This window comes from Lissotriton vulgaris, chromosome 1_1, assembly GCF_964263255.1.
Source record: "Lissotriton vulgaris chromosome 1_1, aLisVul1.2, whole genome shotgun sequence".
Classification (NCBI taxonomy): Eukaryota; Metazoa; Chordata; class Amphibia; order Caudata; family Salamandridae; genus Lissotriton; species Lissotriton vulgaris.
This window is the reverse complement of record NC_141685.1, coordinates 1,637,722,563-1,637,747,569: the sequence shown is the minus strand read 5'-3', so window position 1 is coordinate 1,637,747,569 and position 25,007 is coordinate 1,637,722,563. Positions and strand designations below refer to the sequence as shown.

Here is a 25,007-nt window from a genome sequence, read left to right as displayed (position 1 = left end):
AATGGGTCTTACCTATAATAAAGCGTAAGCTGTCTGATTCGACAGACCTATTGTGGTCTTACATAGAACTTGGAGTGGACTTACAAAGCACCCATTGTTTTTCATTGTTTGCTCTGTCACTCTAATTTGCTTGTTTTCTTATTTGATAGCTTGTCTTACTCTAGTTTGTCCCTGAATGTAGCCTCATTACCTTTCCATTTGATTGAATAACTTGTATCCTTTCACTGATCACTTTTAGGGAAGTACTTTTTGGTTCAGCACTACATGAGGGTGTGTGTTTTCTAGCTTACTTACTTCTGTGCTTTTTCCTTGCCAAATATCCACCCCACTCTGTGTTGCTGTCTCCCTCAACCCTTTAACCTGACTTAATTTTTATTTCTGACCAATACTTTTTACCGAATATTCCTCACCTTTTAGATTATTCCCCCAGACTTGTTTCGGAAGCTTTCGCAGCAGTGAGCTCTCCTGCTGCAAGTTGACGTCATGCGACTCTGCCTATGCCTCCTTGCACCCTTGAAGTGACGGAGTGAAGCCCTATATAAGCACCACCCCTATGTTCTGATATCTGGTTTATTTTAGGTCTCGGCTAGTAACGCGCAAAGCGCGTTCTCGCTGAGATCTATAGGTGGCGTCTCAGCCGACAACGAGCTGGATTGTGGCTACAAGACCTGGCCGCGCGCAGCGGCGTCCCATAGGCTAACGCTGAGCGCGCGGCCAGGTCTTCTCTCCACAGCATAGACAGCATTGCGTGCCTCTCTGGAATGCAGGGGGAGTCTGCAGAGAGTCGCGCGGCGCTGATAAGCGTCGAAGCTTGTTTTTACAAGAGGCAAAGAATCCCACAGAGGGGAAAGCGAGTCATGGACAATGGAAAATGATCCCCGCGCCGAGGGCTGCCCGGGCGGATTACTACTGTGGCTTTAGAGAGCGTGGTGTGAAAGGCTCTTCTGTTTATGCTCTGAATTCTAACGCGGACACCGTACCTGTCACCGGTCAGGAACAGTAGACACTCAAAGTGCATCTTAAAACCGGTGAAAAGTAACACTAAACAGATGTGGCGTAAATGCCAGAGCTGGCAACTTTGGCGCTAGGTAACGAGGTTCGAGCCTGGCTTGGGCTCAACATCCTGTGATTCTGTGCAAATGAGTTAATCTACCCGTGCGTACCAAAATGAACGTGTCCTTGTGTAACTTAACTAGTACTCATGTAAAGTGCTCCGCTACCTAACTTCGGGTGGAGTTTACGCTATATAAAGCTGCAAAAAAAACCAACAAAAAACAGATGATGCTTGAGTAGCCACAGATGTAGCAAAGGTGCAAGGTGTCCTAAAGCAAGCTACTGAAAAGGATGTCACCTTTCCGCTAGTTACAAAGCAGAAAAATAGACATAATTGTAGGACACTGGGCCTCCCGCTCCTCTTAGAACCCAGTGCTGCTGCATTCACGACAGTTACACACCCGCACGCAGCGCCCGTGGCAGCTGCCTCGAAACAAGTGTCCAGCTTGCTCATGGCAGAAAAGATCATGCTGGTGGAAGAAAGGGCCGCACTGCGCCAATCTGCCAAGGACCTGACCAGTTTAGACCACTTGAAGCCAATTACGATGCCAAAAAGGTGTGTATCCTGTTGCTAGGCCTTTTCTCGAGGTCTTGAGACAGGTGATCAGCAGTGGCCAGTGTCTGTGTCTGGCACTCGTGTTTCTCCTCACTGTCCACGCGCACTCTATACAGGCCTTTGAAAAAGATGCTCAATACCTACCTTTTCCCCAGGTGTCCAGGGGCAGCTTTGATCGATCTACTAAGGCATTCTCTAGAAGGGGGCATTAAGTTGGGCTCAGACACTATATGAACAATAATAATCACACTAAAAACGATATCCAGTCAGAAGTTTTTGTTTGTGTGTAAGGAATACAACATAATTAAGGTCGATCAGAAATGTCTTTTTCAATCACCTTTATTCATTCTCCATTACACAGTGGCGCATCACCTCCCTTATCCCCTCCTATGAGACGGTCACGGGTCACACTTTACATCACACCCCTTCACACTACCACATACAACTGGGTGCAGCTTTAAAACACCATTAAAAACACAATAGTCCAAACCCAAGGTGTCTTATGGTTACGGTCGGTGGGATGAAAACCCAATTTAATACCGTTTCATCCTAAAAAAAAATAAGCCCATTGATAAGTTATAAGGTAGAAGTGTACCTGCAGTCAGTAACATGTTCATGTTTCTAGTATGTTTATAAATGACTGGGGAGTTAATGCGGCAGCTTGTTGACCACAGTTCAAACTTACATGTTTTACTAATCTACATAAGTCAGTACGATATTTTATCATTTGGGCAGGTCAATGCAACGGGTGTTGAACCCGTTATGGCAATGCCTAGTAAAGTGGGATAAACAGCTTATATTCAAACACAAGTCAGGAACGGGTATCTGGAGTTATGAGTGTTGGGCTTTAAGGACTACAAGCAGGAGTGTATAATCTGGGGAATATGTACAGATAAGTTTAAGTCAACTCTGATGTGGATAGCCAAAGAGAGAATCAGTAGGAGGGAGTGGTGTGGTGCAGCAGCCATAGCGGCGGACTTCGGAGCATGGGACTCCCGGTTCGATCCCCAGCGCCGGAGGCAGCTCCAGCACCATGTGACTCTAGGCAATAGCTCACTTAATCTCCCCGATGGCCCCCAGCGCCTTCAGACCCCTACGGATGATTCGTTTGTGCTTTACAAATACCAGGTGTATTTATTTCGCCTGTTAGAAGGAATGGGGTGTGGAGCAGTATGTTCTGATTGTCACGTGCCTGTGACTCATTCCTGGTTTTCAGCAAAGCCACGGACCGGTGGAGGCAGCGGATGAGTTCCACATGTGAGTCCCCTCTTTGATTCAGCCACATCTGACCCATAGTGCAATGCCACATCCGCATTTCAATCATGGGAGATTCGTGTCTTTAAATGGTCTGTCTCTCGCCTTTTTAAGCAAATATAATCATACTGCTCAACAACGTGGACTTGCTTCTTCCTTTGATTTTCTCGCGTTCTGTACTTGCAAGACCTGTTATTTATAGCGTCTACAAATGAAAACGTGAGGTATAAGCAGCTATATATTCACATTAGTTTAACAGCATCATGAAGAAGCAGAACTATACGAACAGTGTCATACATTCTGTAGTGTGCATCCGAGCGACATGTCATTTCAAACGGCGTGTCATCCATGAAAAGTGTTCGCCCGACTTCATAACAGGTGAGGGTCGGAACGAAGGCGATTATGTGACAACACATTGAGTTATAGTGGAACAAAATCTACACACAGGGAAAATAATGCTACAGTGGAGTCTGTCTGTTGGGGAAGCCCTGAGTCTTTCTGCTGCCTGCACTCTGGGACCATGGCCTGCTTTTCAAAGCAGAATGTGCTTTTTTTCTTTTTTCTTTTGGAATGACTTCTGGATGAGTTGTTTTTGAATGAGGCTCTGCTTTAATTTCAGGACTGGTGTTCGCTGCTCTTGTGCTGTCTTTGGGTAGATGTGAGCAGGTCGCAGAGTCAGACCTCGAGCGGTGTCTGCTAGACCCTGGGGCCTTCGGTGCACACAGCTCCAGGGGTGCCGTAGAGGGACGCTTTACATTATTACAAATAAATATTATTTTGCTTCTCTTTGCTCCTCTTGCGAACAGTGAAACAAACTCGGCAGTGATTTTAAGACTGTCCACTGGTTTAGGAAACATAAATAAAAGTTGCTTGTGTGGTGTCCAATGTTGCCTTTGTGGTCTTCCACAGACTCCTTACCGTCTAACTACACCCTTCGTCGTGTGACGTCACCAGCAGTTATGAGGGTGTTTCAAGTCAGAAGGAACATGGCTTTCAAATGTTTAATAGACATGTGTGGGTGGCTCTATGTGAAAGACTGTGTGTGTGTGTGTGGCTCTGTGTGGGAGTAAATGCAATAGGTCTCGCATTTGCGAGCGATTAAGCTATTGGCATTGTAAATGGCAGTCATTTATTTATGATTTAAAAAAAAATAAGTCATGAGCAATGCCAAAATCTCTACCTTTAATAATGCCGCGACCATTGCATTGTAAATGCTTGTTATGTCATGTCTTTGAACATGAATCTAGAGCTCAAATCCTTTTTAATCGGATGACCGATTTCTTGTAAAATGTTTTCCAGTTAGCATGTGAACAATGTCCCAAACAGAGACTACAGTGTTACTTTTGGAAACTGATGTTGGTGACAGATTAAGTGTACATCTGGTGTGCGGGCTTGGGAATGACTCCAGTTTGAGAGTGTCCTCATGCACCCAAAGGCTACATGTCCCCAGACACCGAAAGAAGTCAAGGACCTCGCTTAAGTCTTGCGTCCAAGTTAAAGGCGCAAAGTTGTTCCCGCTCTCGAGGCTGTTCTCTCTACAGTCAAGATAGTCTGTTAACTCGAAGTCTACATCAAGATGCATAAGAAGACGAAGCGAGACTCTACCCCATCCTGCCATATTCTGTCCAAAGAAGTTGGAAGGATGGCAATGTGTTAATTGATCTCACTATTGATCCTAGTCAAAGAGCCGGTGCCACCTGTGGACCAATTGCACCATGAAAGCCTTGGCGACGCCACAGCATATTTTTGGCACTAAAATGTGTCTTCTCTGCAAAGAAATGATGTGAGAGAGGAACAAAGACCTGTATTCAAAGTAATGTTGGCCCTTTCCCCCAAGGACAGGAGTGTGGCACCAGTGATCCCCACTGCAATTGAGGTGACTCAACCTTGTTTGCCCTGAAGAAGCTAGTTAGCGCAGTATGGATGAGAACAAGCATCTCTCAGAAAACCAGAGTCCTTTCAAAATGTTAATGGTGCCCAAAGGGAAAGAGCTCGGGGACAACAAATCAAAATGGCACATCTCAACAAGTCATTTTATGAGTGGTAAAAGGAAGAGCGAGGGAAAAAGGGTTTGTGGCAAGCTAGAAGGCCTACTATTGTTGGCAACTGGATTTTTCCCATGGCTTCCACTGGTTAAGCTCTGTATTGGCTTCTTCTAGAAGGACAATCTTGTTGTGCCTCTGCAGCGTCTGGTAAAGGGATGTCCAGGGCACTGGCAGTTGTATATCAATCTATGAAGTGACTAGGCTCGTGTTGCCACTCAAAGGCAGTATCAAAAGAGAATGTTCACCTATATTAGATTTTCTCCCTTTTCCAGTTTATCTGTTGCTGGCCGGACAAAATGTCGCCTTGCGAGAGTGGCAGGAGTGATAGTCTTTTTTTTTTATAAAGAAGGGTATACCCTAAATCATTGGGACCAGGGTGTAGAACAGTGATGAATGGGGTGGTCCCAGTAGTATTGCATCAAATAGTAGTGCAACATTAAATCAAAAGACAATACAGAGCAATTGGTTCATGCTTGAGTGTTATTTAATCGCACTAAGCACCTGAAACAAGTTAGTTAATGAAACACTTCAAGGCAAACATTCAAAAAAAAAATTTTGGTGTGCCCAACTGGGTGAAGAGAAGGGAGGAAGGTGACTCAAGTTAGGTAGTGAAGCAAGTGACAGACAGTATTCAAAAGCATCACAATCAAATTGTTGGGCATGTTACTCAATGCCACACAATCATAGTAAAGTTCCTCGCGGATAGTTTACAATCATTTACAAAGCCATGTACAAATGGAACATCACAGTACAAAATGCATTGTTGGTGATAATGGCATCAATGATGTGTCGATGTTTTGACCCCTATAACCATGTAGGTTGGTTCTAGTCCTTGCTGACAGGGTCTTCCTCAGTGATAGTGATGGAAGAAGGGGCACCTAGGAGTTACATAAGGAGTATATCCGGTCTGATACTTGAATTATAGACCATTATTGGAAACGAATGCCATTCGCTATAATTACCATGTCTGAAAAGAAGAGACCGGATAGGTACAATGTTTTGTCCGTGACAATGGGGCCTCGAAGGCTACGAGAGATGTAGGCCAGAGTGATGGACACCTGTGGGAATAAGGTGTCTGTCAGAGAGGGCCTTACAATGATAAATGGTCACTAAATTGGGCCCATAGTGGAGCTGACTCAGACTTACTCAGAAAAAAGGAGATAGAATCCATACTAATCTGTCAAAGCAGTGTTGATGCTGCTTCGAGACCATGGTCCAACCATCGGTCAAGCGGCGCAGATTAATCACCATTAAATTCCAGAAGAGCAATTCAGAATAATCTAAAGCAAAAGGGGGGGTGAAGCAACAGTCAGCAACAGGATCCAAATTACCTTCTAAAGTCAAACATGTGATGTATGTACTGTGCCTAATTAATACTGACAACTTGCACGAACAAACCACTCATAATTTAAAGTGTGAGAGACTTATTCTCTTGGAAAATAAAGCTTTAAAAACCAGTCAAATAAAAACGTGGGGGGAGCACGAACAACAACCAATGCTTAAATCGTTATGTGCAAGAGAGAGGATGCATGCAGTGTTGATCATGCAGGTCGCGCTCAAGTGCTCGGTAAAATCTCGTCGTGACATATATTGTTTAAAAATGATTGGTGGAAATTGTGTCAACGACTCAAAAACCGCTGGTCCGAGGTAAAGATGAACCAGGTAGGTGCGGTGTTGATTAACATGCATACCGTGGGGGTTCAAGATAGTACAGTGAAAGAGAATTACGTGAGAGTCATGCAAATGCATATCGGAAACACGATTGTAGGTGAATTGCAAGGGGTCCAATAGGTTTAAAAGAAACACAAGGTGCTTGCTCAAAGTCTAAAGACATGCAGTATCTGATAGTCAGAAAACAAAATAACCGCTGGGGGGAAAAAAAGTATGGCGTGTCCTGCCAAGATTAACTAACCAAAGACTGCGCCTGGCTATGTTTGCTGGTCATCGATCCCGAATGCGCGGGAACGATATTCATGGTCTGACAATGGAAAGGCATCACAACACTTACCCTAGTCGAGCCTCTCTCTGTGACTAGGGAGAGCATGGTGCTTGTTCGAGTGCCCTATTTGAGTAATGCGGGAGACGACAGCAGCCACATGACGTTCCGTGTGTGGCAGCAGCTCAGTGCCTGTCGTGTTGAAGTCCGACTTCAATGTAAGAAAGACTTGGGACTATGTTTGTGGAACGAGGGGGTGAAAATTAAATTGTACAGTAAATGGTGGCCATGTTCAATATAATACACATAGGAAAAACGTTTGTTGGAAAGACTGATAGTGAAATTTTCTCAGATTAAAAACCCAACAATATACCCATCTGTACATTAGATGCAGTGTAAATGGTTAGCAGAAGTATACTTCCTGGAGCAACAGAGACAGAATAATCACAGAACTCAGGACATATAGTAAGAGTATATACGTTGAACATATCAAATAGACATAAGTAATGTTTTGGTGATGTGAAGCCCACGATAATATTCACATATGTAAAAGTCTTAGAATGAAATCGCATTTCGCCAGGCAGACAGAATGGTGGATCTGTGTTGAACAGTAGAATATTCATAAGGTGGTTTTATACATTGCTAGAGGAAATCGCAGGGGTGCCATTGAACATGTGCCTATTCGGTAAACAAGTCATGTTAATGCATGTCAAATATAACATTACTCGCATAGCAAAGTTCAATAGTACCACCCAACCCACAGGGATGGTTAGAAGTGGCCAGTGTTATTGGGGGCCTGGTTACGTATTGAGACATGCCAGTTTGGCATTGCTGGGGTCTAATTCATTCAAGCCATTTGCAATGGTGTCCAGACGTACCCTCCATTTTGATTCTCTGATAGTCAGAATAGAGGCAATGTTGCCCCCTCTTGGTCCAAGTTCAGCGTTCTCAAACACCAACCATCGTATTTGATCAGGACTTGTAGCAGGGATTCTGCGCAAACACAGAACTGTGCACAAACTCTTGGGTCATCAGTGAATTAGGGTGTGCCAAAACTCACCTTAGTACCCAAAATCCCCTACCAGACTAGCAATCAGTGTCACATTAGCGCTTCGTCCTATAGCAAAGAAACCAATGATTAGAAAACCTAGAACATGCGACTTAAAACCTTCCCAGGAATGGTGGGAAGTGTGAACACTCTTGTTATACCTTCATTCGAGTCCACAACGGGAGTAAAATAGAGACACAGTAAGGTTAAAATGTTTATTTTAACAACGTGATCTCAAGCGCAGTATTTCAATCAACATCCGCATACATATGGATAATAATAATAATACAGACAGCATGGTTACAATTCCATAAAATACAAAAGGAGGAATCATGTTACAATGATAGTGCAAAGAGGTGATAAAAGCGCCTATTTAAAACACCCTCCCTATCTAGGAACTATGTATTATAAAACTATAGAAGGTCTCTGGAGTTATCTTAGGGGGACCCCATTTAACTGTCTACTCAGTAAGTGTAAATTACATCCGGATCGGTTAGTCTCTCTGCATGCCTGGAATCTTTTAAGTGTGTGTAATTCTGGCAAGTGTGCTATGATAAAGCGCCAGAAACCTACTTCGGCATGCAGCTGCCAAATTGTTGTGTCTAGAATGTGTTACACGGACAAGCCAGTAAACAGGCTCGCGTTATGATAACCTTTGCCGCTTAGCACTCACTGTACAGACTGGGAATACAATGTATGTCTAGAGATGTCAAAAAACAACCCTTTTCCATGTATAGACCTTCATCCAAGCTAAGTCAGCAAAAACAGCTAAGCAGTGTCATGCGTTAAAGTAGCTGTAAGAGAGTAGGGTCTGCTTACTATGGTAACCCCCACTTTTTGCTGTGATACTCTGATTTTTCGACTTTAGTGTGGCTGTAGGCCTGCTAATCAGACCCACAGCCCAGCTGTTCTCTCTAAATTGATACCATGTACTTTAGGTACATGCCAAATTGGGATTTGGGTCACCTTTGTGATCCCCTGTATAGTGTACCATAGGTACCCAGGGCATAGGTGCATCCAAGATCTACCAGGGGCTGCAGCATGTATTGTGCCACCCCTGGCTGGCCATCCAAACTGACACCACAGGCTGATCACTCAGCTTGGGCAAGGTGGTGTAATCACCCCTTGCTTAGATATAGTATATCTATATCTACCCTTATATATAGACACATAGATGCCTATAAGTCACTCCTATGGCAGGCCTTGACAATCCTGAAGGCAGAGTGCTTGGTATTATGTGAGAGGGTGCTCTAGCATGAGCTGAGCCTTTCTGAAGCTTTCAGAACCATCTCCTTATAGCTGTTCTATGATATAGCCATACCATATACTTTAAGTGCATTATAATCCTCGCGGTTAATGCTAACTTTGGTTTGGCTTTATCAAAACAAGTCGTGTAAGGTGTGAAACACTTTGGAATACTAACCCCCCGCCAGTCCTGGCGCCGGGGGTAGCATTCCACCCTTCTAGAGGGAGAAGACATGTAGTTACTGCTTTACCTGGTTAAAGTTAAACAGAGCCTCAGCATCACAAAATGGATGCTGCTGCCACAGACAAGAGTCTGACCTCCTGCAGCTGGGTTAAACTCCAGCATGGGAGGCCTGGACAATAGGTTTCCTGTCAAGGGAGGTGAGCACCTCCCCAGACAGCCTGTAGTGTATTGGGTGCAGGGTGGGTTGAATGGAAAGATGCTTTTCCAGACACTGCCTGGGGCACACAAGGTGCTCCATGCATAGCCCGGTTCAAACCAGTTGCTGGGGCACTCAAGCCCCGCTCTGGCGCAAAACTGGACAAAGGGAAAGGGGTGTAACCACCCCCTTCTCAGGGTCCACCCATAGGCGAGACCTAGCAGGTTATCCAGCCCCTAAAATTGGTATAAAGATAGGAGCTGAGTCTAGAGACTTTAGAATAATCCTGGAAGAAACTTTTACAACAACTCTTGGATCTTCGACGTTCTATATCGACTGGAAGACTGAAGACATCTCTCTAGTGGTCAAGGAGTGACCACCCTGTGCAAACCGGCACCACCAGTAACTTGCCGGTTTGCTTTGTCGATGCTCTTGACGGACCCCGAAGACTTAGCTACTCAGGAAATGGACTTCCAGACTTCTTCGACCCACAGCAAAGCTGAGACCCGTGGCGGGCACGAGAGACGTGGGACCGGACACCCTGGACATCCTACATTGTGCTAACAGTGCAGCTTCAGAGGCATCCTCGAAGTTGTGCATTGGGGTTTGAGAAGACCCAGACTCGAGTGCCATTTGCACCCAAGCTCAGCCCTCCATACTCCACGAGTGCCCCGTGGGGCCTGCTCCTGCATTTCAGCTTGACGCGTCTTCCCGGTTGCTAGCCCGTTGGCTAGTGAGCCCTCCGAAGACTAACCTTTGAATCCAAACTGCTTTCCTGGTTGCTCCAGGCTTGCTCCAGCTTCTTTCCAAAGAAGAAGCCCCTCAGACCTTGCTGGTCTGACTCGAAGCCACTCTTCTCTTCCTGCATGGGTTGCGGTTACCAAGGCTTGTTGGGTCCAGTCCGGATACCGACACTGCAGTCATCTAGATCCTTCGTGGGACAGCTCGAATCCAGCTCCTGGTCGTCGTCGACGCCTCCTGGTCTTCGTGGCTGCAGAGACAAGCTTCACCTGAATCAACTCAACATCGCCTGGTTCCTTCCTGGGTCCTTTCTGGTCACTGGCTAGTGACCCAGACTCTGTCCCCTCTGCTTTCAGGTTCTTCTCGTCTCCGATCCACCCTTGGATCCACCCGAACACTTCATCTGGTCGCCTGCAGCACTTCTTTGCAGATCTCCATTGGCAACCTCGATGAAACCCGACACGAAAAGACACCTATGCACCTGGCTTCCCTGGGTGAGGTAACTCTAGTACTTCGGTGCTCCCGTGGGTGTTGAGTCTCGAAGTGTCCTAGCTTAAAGGGGTTTTACCTTAGTCCATCCGAAAGTGCCCTTTTTCAGTAACTGTGTAACTTTTACGGTCTCCATTATAACTCAATGGTAACTCACAACTGTGTTCAGACACTGCATGCGTCTCCCGTGGGTCTTCTACTTCCTAACCTTTGGTTGTCTAGTGTAGCCCCAGCGATGCCCTAGGCCTACTCCCTATTCCTGAAGTGATTCTTATACCACTTACTTAGTATATGGTTCGTGAGGCCCCTAGGGCAGAATTGTATTTGTGCAACTTATAGTATGCTTAATGAGTAACTTGTAATGTATTTCGATCTCTGACCTCCTAAAGAGTTCAGAGGGGTTGTGTTAGTAATAAATACTTATATATTTGATATATACCTTGTGTGGTGTCCTTTCATTTGATATTCGAGGGATAATTTTTGGTAAAACAGCTTGCTTTACATGCTCTCTGAAGTTTTAGCCTGAGACTGCTGGTCCATGCTACCACTAGGATAGCTGATCTATAAGGTAGACTTTACAACCACCATCATAAGGGTCGTTTAGACTGGTGCAAGGTGCCCACTAGAATCAGGGGCAACATATGCTAGGCTAACTTCTCACAGTAGCAATAGGGAACAAGCATTTACAATGCAATCGTCTCTGCATTATTAAAGATAGGCTATTGTCATTGCTGATGACATTTTTTTTAAAATCATAAATAAATAGCACTGTCATTTACAATGCCAATAGCTTAATCGCTCGCATATGCATGACCTATTGCATTTACACCCACACAGAGCCACACACACATACAGCCACCCACACAGTCATTCACATAGAGCCACCCACACACACAGCCACCTACACAGAGCCACCCTCACACAGACGGAGCCACCCACACATAACGAGGTGATCCGTGTGAGTGCGACGGGGAGCGGACCCCAGCCCTATCTCTCCTGGAATGTTCCAAATGGCATCAGAAGGTTAATACTTCTTTTAAGAACTAACCTGTTGCCCTTGAGAGACGTAACAGGCATTTGGGAAAAAACTCCCTGAGAGGAGAGCATTTGTGAACTGTGCCGCTCCCAAATACAGTATCTCAATCATGTGCTATTTATTTTTCCACAACTTTTAAGGGCAAGGCGTATGGTCTTGAGACCCTCTTTTATTAGCTTTAATATTCGTTCCGCTGAGGAGGCCCGTTCTTTTGTGTTGTCCCCTCCTAATGAAATGATCTGCCATAGAATATTTACATTTTTAAAAACATTTCTGGCTACTTATTAGAATTTCTGATTCTTAGTTCAGTTGGTATGTGTAATGTTTTGCTGATTGCTTAATGTAGATTTTTGTATTTGTTATAAAGCATGTTTCTTTTATTGTATTGGTGTATTTTTGTGGCCCTCCGTTGGAGTTCAGTAACAAATAAATTAATTGACTTGAAATTAGTTGACTTGTGTTGCAGAGACACAAATCCAGGCCCCATTCGAATTCACAATCCAGGCAATAAAAAACAGGCTGCATGCAAGTGAAGAAAGAGAACCGGAAGGACAAACCATACGCTATACTCTGAGTCGCCAAAGGCAGCGCTCCATAGTATTCTAGCATCCGGTCACGCAGGTGGAGCAGCCGGGACTTAACATCTAGGGGCACATACTGTGCATCCATTTTGCAATAGACAAAACCATAGCAGAATGCCGGCCCCCCAAGCCAGGAGCAAGGGCAATCCTCCAAAGACGCTCGAAAAAATCAAATGAAAAAATGCAGGGATCACACCGAATAAAGTCAGAAAGGAGGTAACAAGGCCAGAGCATACTACTTTAAAAAAAATGAGCCAAGCCAGTAGTCGACGAGGCATTCAGGATCGTGTGGATCAAAGCACTGAAGTGGAAGGGCAGGTCCGTGTTTAATAAAGCATTTACTTCTGTACGAGTATTTGCAACGTGAAGGACGAATGTCTCACAGGCAGATGTAAGGGGAACTTTCTTTTGGGACAATAGAGCTCCTATTCTGCTCATCTTGTTGAACTCTGCTTTCAAGGTCGGAATCAAGGGCCAGATGGAAGCATCAAGCCTGCCATGCGAAAGGAGGGAACAGCACATTCTTGTAACAAGTAACACGCTGGGAAACAGTAACAATGTAAGCAATACCGACGGCCAACCCACAACGCTCCTCATTATTTAGTAACAAATAACTACCATTAGCAAGCAGTGTGAATGTTGGTGTAATGGCCAGGACTGGGGTGCCTTTTAAAACACACGCTAAATTTGGTGCAAGCACATTACAAGAGCCGTGCAATTGAAGATTTCTGCATGTTAATGAATGATCGGATGTAGAGACACAGTCCTCGCCATTTAAAAATACTTTTTTACCGTCCCTCAAACATCGATTAATGAAGGGGAGGTTCCAAACCTCGTGAAGGAATGCACCACACAGGGGCTCAAACCTGCCTATAGCATAGTGTTTCATGCAATTCTCTAATTTGAAAAGAGAAAGGCAACGGTTCTAATTTTTCAATATGCAACCAGGAAAACGTGGCATCTTTCATTGACATAAATTGCTGTTTCAACGTCCGATTAAAAGGCAGGAATAACAAGCTCGTGTTCATGTAATCCCATGGAACGTGACCATTTTTCAAACTGCATAACAGAACGCAATTGATTTTGCCCATGATACAAAACTGCAACATCTTCTTGTACAATATCAACCACAGATGACACAATATTATCTAAAGAGTTCATTCGTGAAGAAAGGGTGTTAATGCTATTGTCTACCACAGCTAGCACTTTCTCTAAATTAGCTTGATCTATAGCTCTAAGCCTAGAATCAGCTTCAATTTGCGACAGTTTCCAAACTTCGTTGTAAGCAGCATATATCCATCGTTTCGATCTGTCACCCGCAGGACCCTTAACAAAATCATTTAAATCGACACGTTCAGTGAGTTTGGACAAATGCGTCTTGACAGACGATAAGGATGAATGTCTGAGCCAGCTCTGGTAATTTGCCAACAGAATAGGTGGTGACTGAATGGTGAGTTGGAAAATGGGGATCTACTCTAACTGCCTTAAAGCCGGGGTCCAGACCCAGAAACCGGTGCTGGCAGAAATTTGCACTTTTTTGCCATAGCAACCAGCCCTCTGGATTAATGCTGGATCATTAAAGGAGGAATTAAAAAAACATTGCCTGAATTTCACTCACGGGTGTAGTGGTAAAATTATTCAAATGTGGGTATTTACCCAAATCAGGAAAATAAGGAGCATTCAATTTTTTAGAAGTAGCCAATCCAAAGCATGTTGTCTGTGAAATAGCATAATTCAGAAACAACATATGGTTTGGGATGAGACATGCACGATGCAAAGCCTCAATGCCTTGCACTTGCCAACTTTTAGAACCCCAAACAGATTTAAGATCAATAGTATCTCTCCACAGTTCGTAGCCCCCAACAGACAACTGGTCAATAACGGACTTCGAATAAAGTAATTTGGTGTGGGTAAGTCTAACCTTGGAAAATAACTCGCCAGTCAATTTAAAATAAAATGCGTTGGGGTTGGATTGATCAAAATCAGTAAAAAAAAGGAAAACTTTTTCAGGAACATTTTGGAGCTGCCTTCCACTGGTGCAGGAAAATGTTCCCACTGTGTGAAATTAACCATACTCCTAAATGAGCTAGTCTTATGCAGAAAGTGATTGCCAAAATGTTGATAACAGTACAAATCACCATAATTCGCAGACTCTACAAATCTTCAGCATCAAAGGCAGCATAATATTTCAAATCAGTAAATAAAGCCTCCACAGCTTTAACATCCCAATCATCAGAGCTAACATTTTGTTTAACCACATCCCCCATAGAAACACGGAGTACATTGGGAACATTAATAACCTCTGTGGGACCATGAATCTGGAACTTCACAGCATCCCATACAATCCCATCTAAAACGGGCCAAGCAGTTATGTTAACATAAGTCTGGTTCCTTTTTATGATGTGCGAAGAGGAGTGGGGAGTCAAAGTTCCATCAATCACTCGAATTGACGTTCTTTCTTCAACATAGTGTCCATTGATGAAACAAAAAAATATACCAAAAATCCTGTGGACATGAACCAAAAAGTTGCAATCAGCACCAGCCAAATGTAAATCCAAGGGGGAATCAAACATTTTTTTTAAACCAGGTAGCAAAAATCGAAACTTTTGAAGGGCCTTCAATGTGGATGAGCCAGTGTAAAATAAAAAACGGGATTGATTAGCCACACGGGTCTCCAAATCGGGCATAGACAAGTCAGTTGGATAGGTATATTCAGTGTCATTAAGAGGATCACTAGCCGGTAGATTCACTATAGGATTCGTAAGTGGACTCATTTCAATGGCAACATCAGGCCCTATGGCAGGATCCGGGGCCAAAACAGTGTCTCACACGAAACCGCAGTCGTCATACTATACAGTATCGGCCACCATGTGTGGGTTGACATGGTCAATTGAAATGTACCTGTTCCCCTTTCCTCCAGGAAGAGGAGGTAAAACGACTGTTCTTGTACCCTGCACACCAAGCACGGCAACTGGAGCACGATAGGAAGGACCACATTCCTTCTTGTTGTCCATCTTCTCTCGGACCAGTTCTCCAACCTGGGGTAGCCAGCCGACTACCGGAATCTGCAACACAGCTTCAGACGTGGAGGGCAAGTGTTCCTCTGCAAGACTGTCTCTCGTCTTTTGTAGATTCTGTAAAACATTAGGATGTTCGTCTACGTCAAAGGATGCGGCTCCCGCCGCCATGTCTAGACTGTCAAGGTCCGGAACAAACATCTTGATGCCAAAGAGCATTTCGTATGGGGTCAGCCCACTCGAAGACCTTCTATGGAGATTATTAAGTGCACATTGTACGCTATGCAAGTGGGTGAGCCATTCTCTGCCAGCACCTAACACCTTCGCTGTCAATGATTGCTTTAAGTCACGGTTGATCCGCCCCACAACACTATTGCCCTCAGGCCTGTATGGAGACGAAAATTTGACTTGGACCCCTAATGAACCCATGGCATCCTTGTGGCGAACGTTGGACCCTGGTCCGAATGGAAGGTACCACATGCAAAAATTCCCACAAAGACACGCAAATCTCTTATGACAGTTCTGGCATCAGTGCTCCTTGGAGGCCACAGCCACACAAAGTGCGTGCAAGAGTAAACTGCTATTAAGATGTACTTATACGCAGTATCGGAGGAGAAAGGATCGCAGTGATCAAATAAACACACGCAAGTGGCTTATTGGATCTGTACAACTGAGTTTGGGGTAGGCGTGCAGCAGAAGGTTTAATTTGCGGATAAATGCCACATTGAAGGACCGAAACACACGTCTGTTTGTACAAACCCCGCCACCAATACAGTTGCTGGAGTAGAGATACAGTAGCTGACACGCCAGCATGCGCCAAAGCCATCCCGCATGGGCTGCTGTAATCAAAGCTTGTCTGCGGTCCGCGTTGGGAATCAGTCTGTCACCAACGTCGTTAATTCTCACATAAGGAACTTTAGCGGGACTTAAGTGATAAAAGTACTTTGAAGGGAAACCCTTTGGATAATTATCTCCCTTCTCAGTCGCGGCAATAGCTGCCAAGATGTCATCATCAATCTTACTTTTGGAACTTGTAACCGCTGCCACTGCAAATGTTGCTACTGCTGTCTTCGCATCCTCGTCTGCGAGACTGTTGCCAACAGCGTGAACTCCCACGCGCTGATGACCCAGAGTAAGAATTACAAAAATGAGTGGGAGACTTTCTTTAAGTTCCGACACTCGAACCCAGATCATTTTGTTTTATTGTGCGACCTTTGGAGTCACGAAAATCATTTTGAGTCCAAAAGGGTAGATTGTCATTGAAAGACTGTACACAGTAGTAAGAATCACTCACAATAAGAGTAGTCACACTGGGGTCCGCGTACTCCAATGCAAGCATCAGCGCACGTAGTTCTGCTAATTGGGCGGTACAGTCCCCTAAATTCTGTGTATGCACGACATCGGACTTGAATTCACAATCTACCAACCACAATTGCACAAGCCTCGGAATACGCGTGTCTAGAACCCGTAGCCGCTTGAGCACTTCCATCAGTGTAAATGATGCAACGACAATCCTCCAGTGGGCGCTTAGTCAAATGAGCAGGATGAACAAACTCATACTGCAAAAACTCCTGAGTCTGCAAAGAGGAATCTAAAACTAATGTTTTGCAGTGTGAATCTTTCTGGATTCACTATGCTGTGCATTATTCCCTGGTCTTGTGGTTGGGTCCGGATTCATAGTCCTTTTTTTTTTCGTAGCCCAGGTGGGCGTCGACGTCCCACCTTTTGTGTATTTCCGGTGACGTCGGCACGCTTCCTGCGGAAGCTCCCACTCCTGGGCTCCATCTTCAGATTCTTTTTTCCGCGGTTGGGTCTGGATCGTTCCCGAAAGGGCTCCAGACATTTTTGGAGAAAGAAGAAAAATACGCACTTTTACAAGAAAAGAGATTGAGAAGACTACAGGAGACTACATCGTCAAAGAGGACGACGAAGGGGAAGAAGAACTTCAAGAACTTCGACGTCCATCGGAGAATGCTAGCTCAGGGGGCCCCCTGAACACATGAGATGGACAACACTCCATTCAAATTCTGCTGTAACTGCCACCACAAGTACGCGCAGAAGGACCAGCACCCGGTCTGCAACCTTTGCCTACCGGTCGACCACAAGAGCGAGGACTGCAACGCCTGCTCCGCCTTCATGCCGAAGACTCTTCGAGTGTGAAAGAGACAGAGGATAGCCAACGCCACCATGCAGGGCAAGGGACAGCCACCGTCCCTTCGAGACCTGGGGCTATCATCACACGAGGAGGACAACGCCGCCACCGAACAAGACTGCTACATGGTCATAGAGACCGATATTACGAAGACTCCAAAGAAAGTAGGAGACTCTACGGCCCCTAGGGCACCAAGAGACCCAGAGTCTCGAAAAATTGAGGGCAAACCCTCGAGCGCCGACGCCGAAAACCTCCGAGTCCGCGGCTACACCAAGGCACAGCGGAACTTCTGAGAAGGACTCCCAGGCGCCGAGAGCTGGAGAACAGCAAAAGACGTCGAAAATCGCCCCCGAGGAGCGCACGACGCCGAGGGAAAAGGACCCGAAGGGCCCTTCAGCGTCACCGAAGGACCCGAGAGCCAGCTCGGCACCGAAACCTTCGACGACGAAAGTCTGCTCGGGGCCGAAAAGAGCGGCTGGTCCATTCGATGCAGACCAACGCGGCCAAAATGCAGAGAAGGCAAGCCTGGCTCAGAATTTCGGGCTTCAAGCCAGAAGTGCAGCACAGCAACCTCAACACACCGTTCAACGGAGAAACGCTGTTCGGGGCCCCAGTTGACGAGAAACTCCGCCAACTGAAGAAGGATAACGAGACTGCAAGATCCATGGGGGCATTGCAATTCAGAGGTACTAAAAGGGGCATCCCGTCACGAAGACCTGAGGGGAGGAAACCAGCCAGGAACATCACACCAGGCGTTCCAACAAGCCCACCAAGCGGACACCCAGACACAGCATGGGAAGCTAAAGCAGTCTTGGCAGTACCAACCAAGAGGCCATTCCTTTCGCGGGAAGGGGAATGGACGTGGACACAAGAGGGGGACAGCAGCCCACCTCTAAGTGACTTAATAAAACTCCATGTGCCCACCCGAGCAAAAACTCCCAGGCTGGAGCAAAAACACATGGGACAGGAGTTACACGAACTAGACACCTCCGTATATGTAAGACCAGTGGGAGGAAGACTGAAACCCTTCTTCAGGAAGTGGAAGAGTATAACATCAGACAAATGGGTACTCAACATCATACAGTACGGGTAGTGCATAGAGTTGGAGGGAAAGCCAAAGGACAGGAAACCAAAAAGACGGCCACTAGCAAGGAAAGACCTAGAGCTCCTTCAGGAGGAAGCAAAGGAGCTCCTGCAAAAACAAGCCATAGAGCCAGTACCTTACAGGGAAAGGAACAAGGGCGTATACTCCACTTACTTCCTGGTACCAAAGGTGGATGAAACTATGAGACCCATCCTGGACCTAAGATTCTTAAACAAGTTCGTAAGAACGCAAAGGTTCAAGATGACCTCCCTACAAGAGGTACTTCCTCAATTGCAAGGCGGGGACTTCATTGTCACCATAGACCTAAAAGATGCCTACCTGCACGTCCCAATGAACAGGGGCCACAAACATAACCTCAGATTCATCATCGGAGAAGACCACTACCAGTTCACAACCCTGGCGTTCGGGCTCAAATCGGCACCAAGGGTTTTCACAAAGTGCCTCGCAACAGTCGCAGCACACCTACGAAGGAAAGGGATACGTGTGTACCCTTACCTGGACGACTGGCTGATCAAAGCAAGCTCATACAAAACGTGCAAGCAGCACACACAGAGTGACCAGCACACTGATGAACCTAGGATTTTCCATCCACTGGGGAAAATCCTCCCTGGAACCAGAACAAATAAAAATCTTACTGGGAGCACAGATCGACACCTTACAGAGCAAGGTGTTCCCGCAGCGAGAAGAGAACGATAGCGCTCGTGAGGGAGACGCAGCTATACCAGAAGGGGCAAGCTTGGACAGTGAGGACAGAGAGCAAAATCATGGGCATGATGGCATCATGCATACACCTAGTGCCAAACGTATGGCTCCACATGAGACCTTTACAGGAATGGCTACAGGAGCAATGGTCACAAGCTACAGGTCGTTGGGAGGATCTAGTGGTTGTAACGTACGCAGTGCAGAAAGAGATGGCATGGTGGAACTTGGGGAACATAACAAGGGGGAAGCCTCTGACGCAACCAACGCCAACAGTGACCATTACCACATACGCGTCCCAGAGGGGATGGGGCGCACACATGGAGAAACTCAAAGTAAGAGGCCTGTGGACACCAGCAGATGCGGTCAGACACATCAATTACCTGGAGTTGAAGACAGTTTTCCTAGCCATAAGGGCCTTCCAAACAAAACTGTACAACCAGAGTGTTGATCCAGACAGACAACACAAGCGATGTTTTACAACAACAAGCAGGGGGGGACACAATCAGCCCCGCTTTCGAACTAGCGCAGGAGATATGGAGATGGGCCCTCCCACTCAAGATAGACCTGCTAGCCATACATCTACCAGGAAAGGACAATGTAGAAGCAGACTGGCTCAGCAGACAGACATCGGCATCCCACGAGTGGGAACTCAATGCACAAGAGACGAGAAGGCTCTTCGACAGGTGGGGGACACCGTCAGTAGACCTATTTGCAACCCGCCATAATGCAAAATGCCAAAACTTTGCATCCAGACAGCCCGGGGAGGGCTCCCTGGGGAATGCCCTATGGATAGACTGGTCCAGGACATTTGCTTACGCTTTTCCCCCGATACCGCTGATACACAAGGTACTCAGCAAGTGCAGAGCGAGCAACATGACCCTGATACTGGTGGCACCACAGTGGGCCAGGCAGACATGGTACTCGCAGATCATGGAGATAACACAGAGTGCACCCCACAGATTCGGGAGAAGAAAGGACCTACTCTCCATGCAAAACGGAGAAGTGCTGCACCCGTAGCCAGAGAGCATGAGCCTCGTAGCGTGGCTCCTGAGGACATAGAGTTTGTGCATCTGAAACTGCCAGAAAGCATCCTAAGGGTACTTCGGGAGGTACGAAGACCCAGCACACGGAAGTGCTACGTAGCGAAATGGAAGAGATTTACACTGTGGTGCAGGAGGGAAAAGCTACACAATAAGATGAAAAATGACTCAACAGTGCTAAAGTACCTCACGCACCTGCTCGACAAAAATCTGAGCTCATCCTCACTGAGGGTTCACTTGGCAGTGATAGTCGCTTACACGAGAGGAGGAACATGCAAGAGTTTCTTCACATCACAGGTCGTTAAGAGATTCCTGGAGGGAGCAAAGAGGATCGCACCGCCAAAGAGGGTGCCACCACCTGTATGGAACCTTAACCTAGTCCTAACGGAACTCATGAAGGAACCTTTCGAACTGATTCACAAGGCCTCCCTAGAAATGCTGACCATGAAAACAGCTTTCCTGGTAGCAATCACTTCACTGCGCAGAGTGAGTGAACTGCGGGCACTAACACTACAGGAACCCTACATACAGATACACAGCGATAGGGTGGTGATGAGAAAGGACCCATACTTCATTCCAAAGGTGGTGTCAAGGTCCCACTTGAATCAAACTATACAGATACCGAGTTTCTTCCAAAAAACGGCAACAAGAGCTGAAAGGGCACTGCACACTCTGGACGCCAGACGGGCATCATGCACTACATTGAGAGAACGAAGGAACACAGGAAAAGCAGTTCTTTGTCCTTCGCTAACCGTTTCATCGGGAAACAAGTAACTAAAGGAACAATTGCGCGATGGATCGCCCAAACAATACAGTTCTGCCACAAGCAGGCAGGGCAGGAACTAACAGAGGGGACACCTGCCCACTCTACCAGGAAAAAAGGAGCTACAATAGCTTTCCTAGCTAATACACCAATTCAGGACATATGCCTGGCGGCAACATGGGCTTCAGTGCACACGTTCACGAAGCACTACTGTGTGGATATACTGATGAACTAGGAAGCACAAGTCGGGAAAAAGGGTGCTTCAACCCATATTCAATAACCAACGCTCATCTTCCACCCAGCCGCCACAAACATGAGAAACCGCTACAAAGTCTATGCACAGCATAGTGAATCCAGAAAGATTCACGCTGCAAAACGAATAGTTTCTTACCTGTCTGTGTAGTTTTGCAGCTTGATGATCTTTCTGGATTCACTAGCGAACCCACCCACCTCAGTCAGAAAGATGAGGCTGGAGAGATAAGTTGGTTGAAACAAAGACAATACTTGGAAAAGAAGCCTTAAAGATTAAAGCGGTGAAAATACTTTAGTTGAACATTGCCATAACTTCGGTAACAAGACGAACACGAGAAAAAAGAATCCGAAGATGGCGCCCAGGAGTGGGAGCTTCCGCAGGAAGCGTGCCGACGTCACCGGAAATGCACCAAAGGTGGGACGTTGACGCCCACCTGGGCTACGAAAAAGAAAAAAAAACAAAAAAGACTACGAATCCGGACCCAACCACAAGGCCACAGAATAATGCACAGCATAGTGAATGCAGAAAGATCATCAAGCTGCAAAACTACACCGACAGGTAAGAAACTATTTGTTACATCCGGGGATGTCAAGGATGTAGCCCATTGTATCCACCGAGGGTGCAAAGCCTTGGAATTTGGTACACTGGCCCTCGTCACTGCCTCCAAGGCAAGATACTGAGTAACAACCACAATTCGTTTTCCCTGCGTTAGTGCACGTTCCTTAAGTATCGCCATTTGCACTGCTGTCAACTTTTTCCACAGTGGAAAACCGCAACTCAGCTGAAGTGTACAGATGTGACTTGTAAGCAATAGGAACTGTGTCCTCCTCATTAAAAGTGAGGTATGTGAAACCCACCGCCCCTGGCACAATTCTTATTACCAGGTTTGTGTGGTTATCACGAATCGACAAGAACTTAGATAAGTCAGCCTGCAAAGATTGCTAGACGGCTGAATGTTCAGGCAGCCAGCAAGATTTAGAAAAAGTAGGTTGTATCAACGCATAAAGCGGCTTGATACGCTGGGCAATTCCCGGAATGTATGTACGGCCGAAATTCAAAAAGCCCAGTAAGGATTGTAGTATCTTCAGCGTTGTGGGAGCTCGCAAAAGTGCACATTTCTCCGAGAAGTGAGGAGCCGAGGCTCTACCTTCATTGTTGAGTTCGTAGCCCAGGAACAACACTGTTTACTCTGCAATGTGTGATTTTGCAAAGTTGAATTTATAGCCAAAGTACGCAAAACTGCAAATTATGCGGTCAACACGGCACAGATGCGGCCATAACTCGTCGTCCGTGAGATGAATGTCATCCATGTACGAACATGCATCAGCGTCGAGTCTCTCAAGCAGAGAGACTACACGGGCAGCAAAAACTTCTGGTCTGAGCTTGTAGCCCATCGGCAAACGAAGAAACTGCAGTTGTTTGCTGCCACAGGTAAAACTCGTCCACTCACTACTAAAAGGGTCCAAGTTATGAGCAAAGAAGCCATTGGAAATGTCAAGTGTGGTCTTGAACCTTTTCCGCACAAGACTATCCTATAGTGCAGAGCTGTGAGTATTCTGCACTGCACACGTACGACAATGTGAGTTTAAGTGGCGGTAATCCAATACCAAAAGGTACGAGCATCGGGCTTGGTCACAGTAAAAAGTGGGTTATTCATCGGAGACACAGACGTTTCAATTAGACCTTGATATTTCAATTGTTAAAGGATCTTGGCTACCTAGGTTTTCGCCTCACACCGTAAGGGGTATTGGGGTTGTGGCTGTGGCATGGACCGCAAAGGGATCTCATGTCGAGGGGATAATTTGTCCCATCGTCAATGAGTACAGTACAACGCCGGCGCAAGCGCCTTAGCCCAATCTTCTGCAAACTGCAGTGCCTGCTCCTTTGGCACAGTGTCCGCGAAAGCGGGGAGGATCCCCTCCTCCCCTTGCGGAGCGGCCAAGATAAACGGTGGGGGCCAGTCGACCTCCTCCAACAAAATGTCATAAGTAGTTGTCCGATCTTCCCAAAATACCCCTTTTATGGTACGTTCTATGTCCCCTTCAATCACAAGGACTATTTCATAAAGTCTGTCAAGGGGAGCCACTCTTGTGTCTGCTGTTTCAACAACAACAAATGTGTCAGTCGCTGTCACCTTCAGTAGTGGACACAGCGCCTCTCGAATGATGGTAATCTCCGCCGCGCTGTCCAGCAAGGTCAGAGCCCATGTCAGATACCGAAGCTGCGTTCTTTGAAGCGCAAGTTGCACGCTGCTCTGGAACCCATCAGGATTAGTGTTGAATTAGTATGGTGAAACATGAAAGTAATTTTAGTGGTGGATATGTTAGTCAGTTACTTGGATCGAGAAGGGTTGGGGAGGGCTAGAAAAGAGGGAAGAGTTTAGAAAGGTTTGTTTTGGGGCATCGGTATAGTAAAAGAGGTGTAAGATGATGCAAGGAGGGGTAGAGTAGGAGAGTTATTTTGGGGATCGTAGTAGTGGTATGGGGTTAAATGAGAGTGGATGTAGAGGATATATTGAGCAAAGTATAGGCTGAGAAATACGGAAGTGCATTGGAAATGCTAAATTAGAAAAAAGTGATAAATATATAGATCCATAAGTACATTGAAAGCATATAGATGCATAATGGAGATATGTATATTGGGCAGCATTTCTGGCCCTGGCCAGTCTCGAACAGGCTCAAACCGGCAACTGCCCTTGTCCTCTCTGCCCTTGTCCTCTCTGCCCTTGTCCTCTCTGCCCTTGTCCTCTCTGCCCTTGTCCTCTCTGCCCTTGTCCTCTCCGCCCGGGCTGAGACGCCCTAAGCCTGGCCTTTTATAGCCCTAGTAATCAGGTGACCCAGTCAGCCAATGGGAACACTAGCCCTAAAAATCTAGAACCAATAGCAGACCAGGACCTTTCAGCCATCTTATCCCTAGTTCCAAGCACCCAATCAGTTCAAAATCCCTAAATCCTACGTACAATAGAGGCCCTAGCCCTACCAGTAGTCCAACCCCAAGTCCAAGCAACCAATTGCACAGGAAGCCCTTGTCCCTACTTCCAATAGAAAGCCTATCCCTTCTCTTAGTCCCACAACCAGTCCAGCAACCAATCACACCAGAAGCCCTAATCGCTACTTCCAATTAAGTATAGCCCTGGTCCCAACAACCAATAACATAGGAAACCCTAGTCCCTACTTCCAATAGAAATCCTAATCCTAGCCTCAACCCTACATTGATTGAATCACAGACTCAGAAACCAATCCGAACACTCAAATACACCACCAATGAGGACACTAACCCTAATCCAATAGAAACATCAGCTACAACCACCAATCAGTGTACAGATGTAACAAACAATATCCGACCATATAAGGTCCCAGCGACCTCAAACAAGGTTTGCTGGCCAGGGAGTTGGAAGCTGCTTTTCCTGTTCATAATCTCCTAGGAGACAGACAGGCTCAATCCAGACTTTGGACTTCAGCAGGTAAGGGCTTCAACAACTTGAAATCTAACAATACTATTTGAATAAAACTTTACTCCCTTTACTGGCCAAAAACGAAGTGCACAGTCCCTAGTAAACAAAGTTTAAACAGTTCACAGAAGCACCCTCTGAAGTAGAATATCCCTGTTGC

At 46.1% G+C, this 25,007-nt stretch overlaps 1 protein-coding gene across 2 annotated transcripts in view; it reads left to right on the top strand.

Moving 5' to 3' along the window:
- Positions 1 to 25,007, top strand: part of TNPO3 (transportin 3) — a 1,270,791-nt gene that overhangs the window by 177,771 nt on the left and 1,068,013 nt on the right. The gene's annotated exons all lie outside the window — the stretch shown is intronic.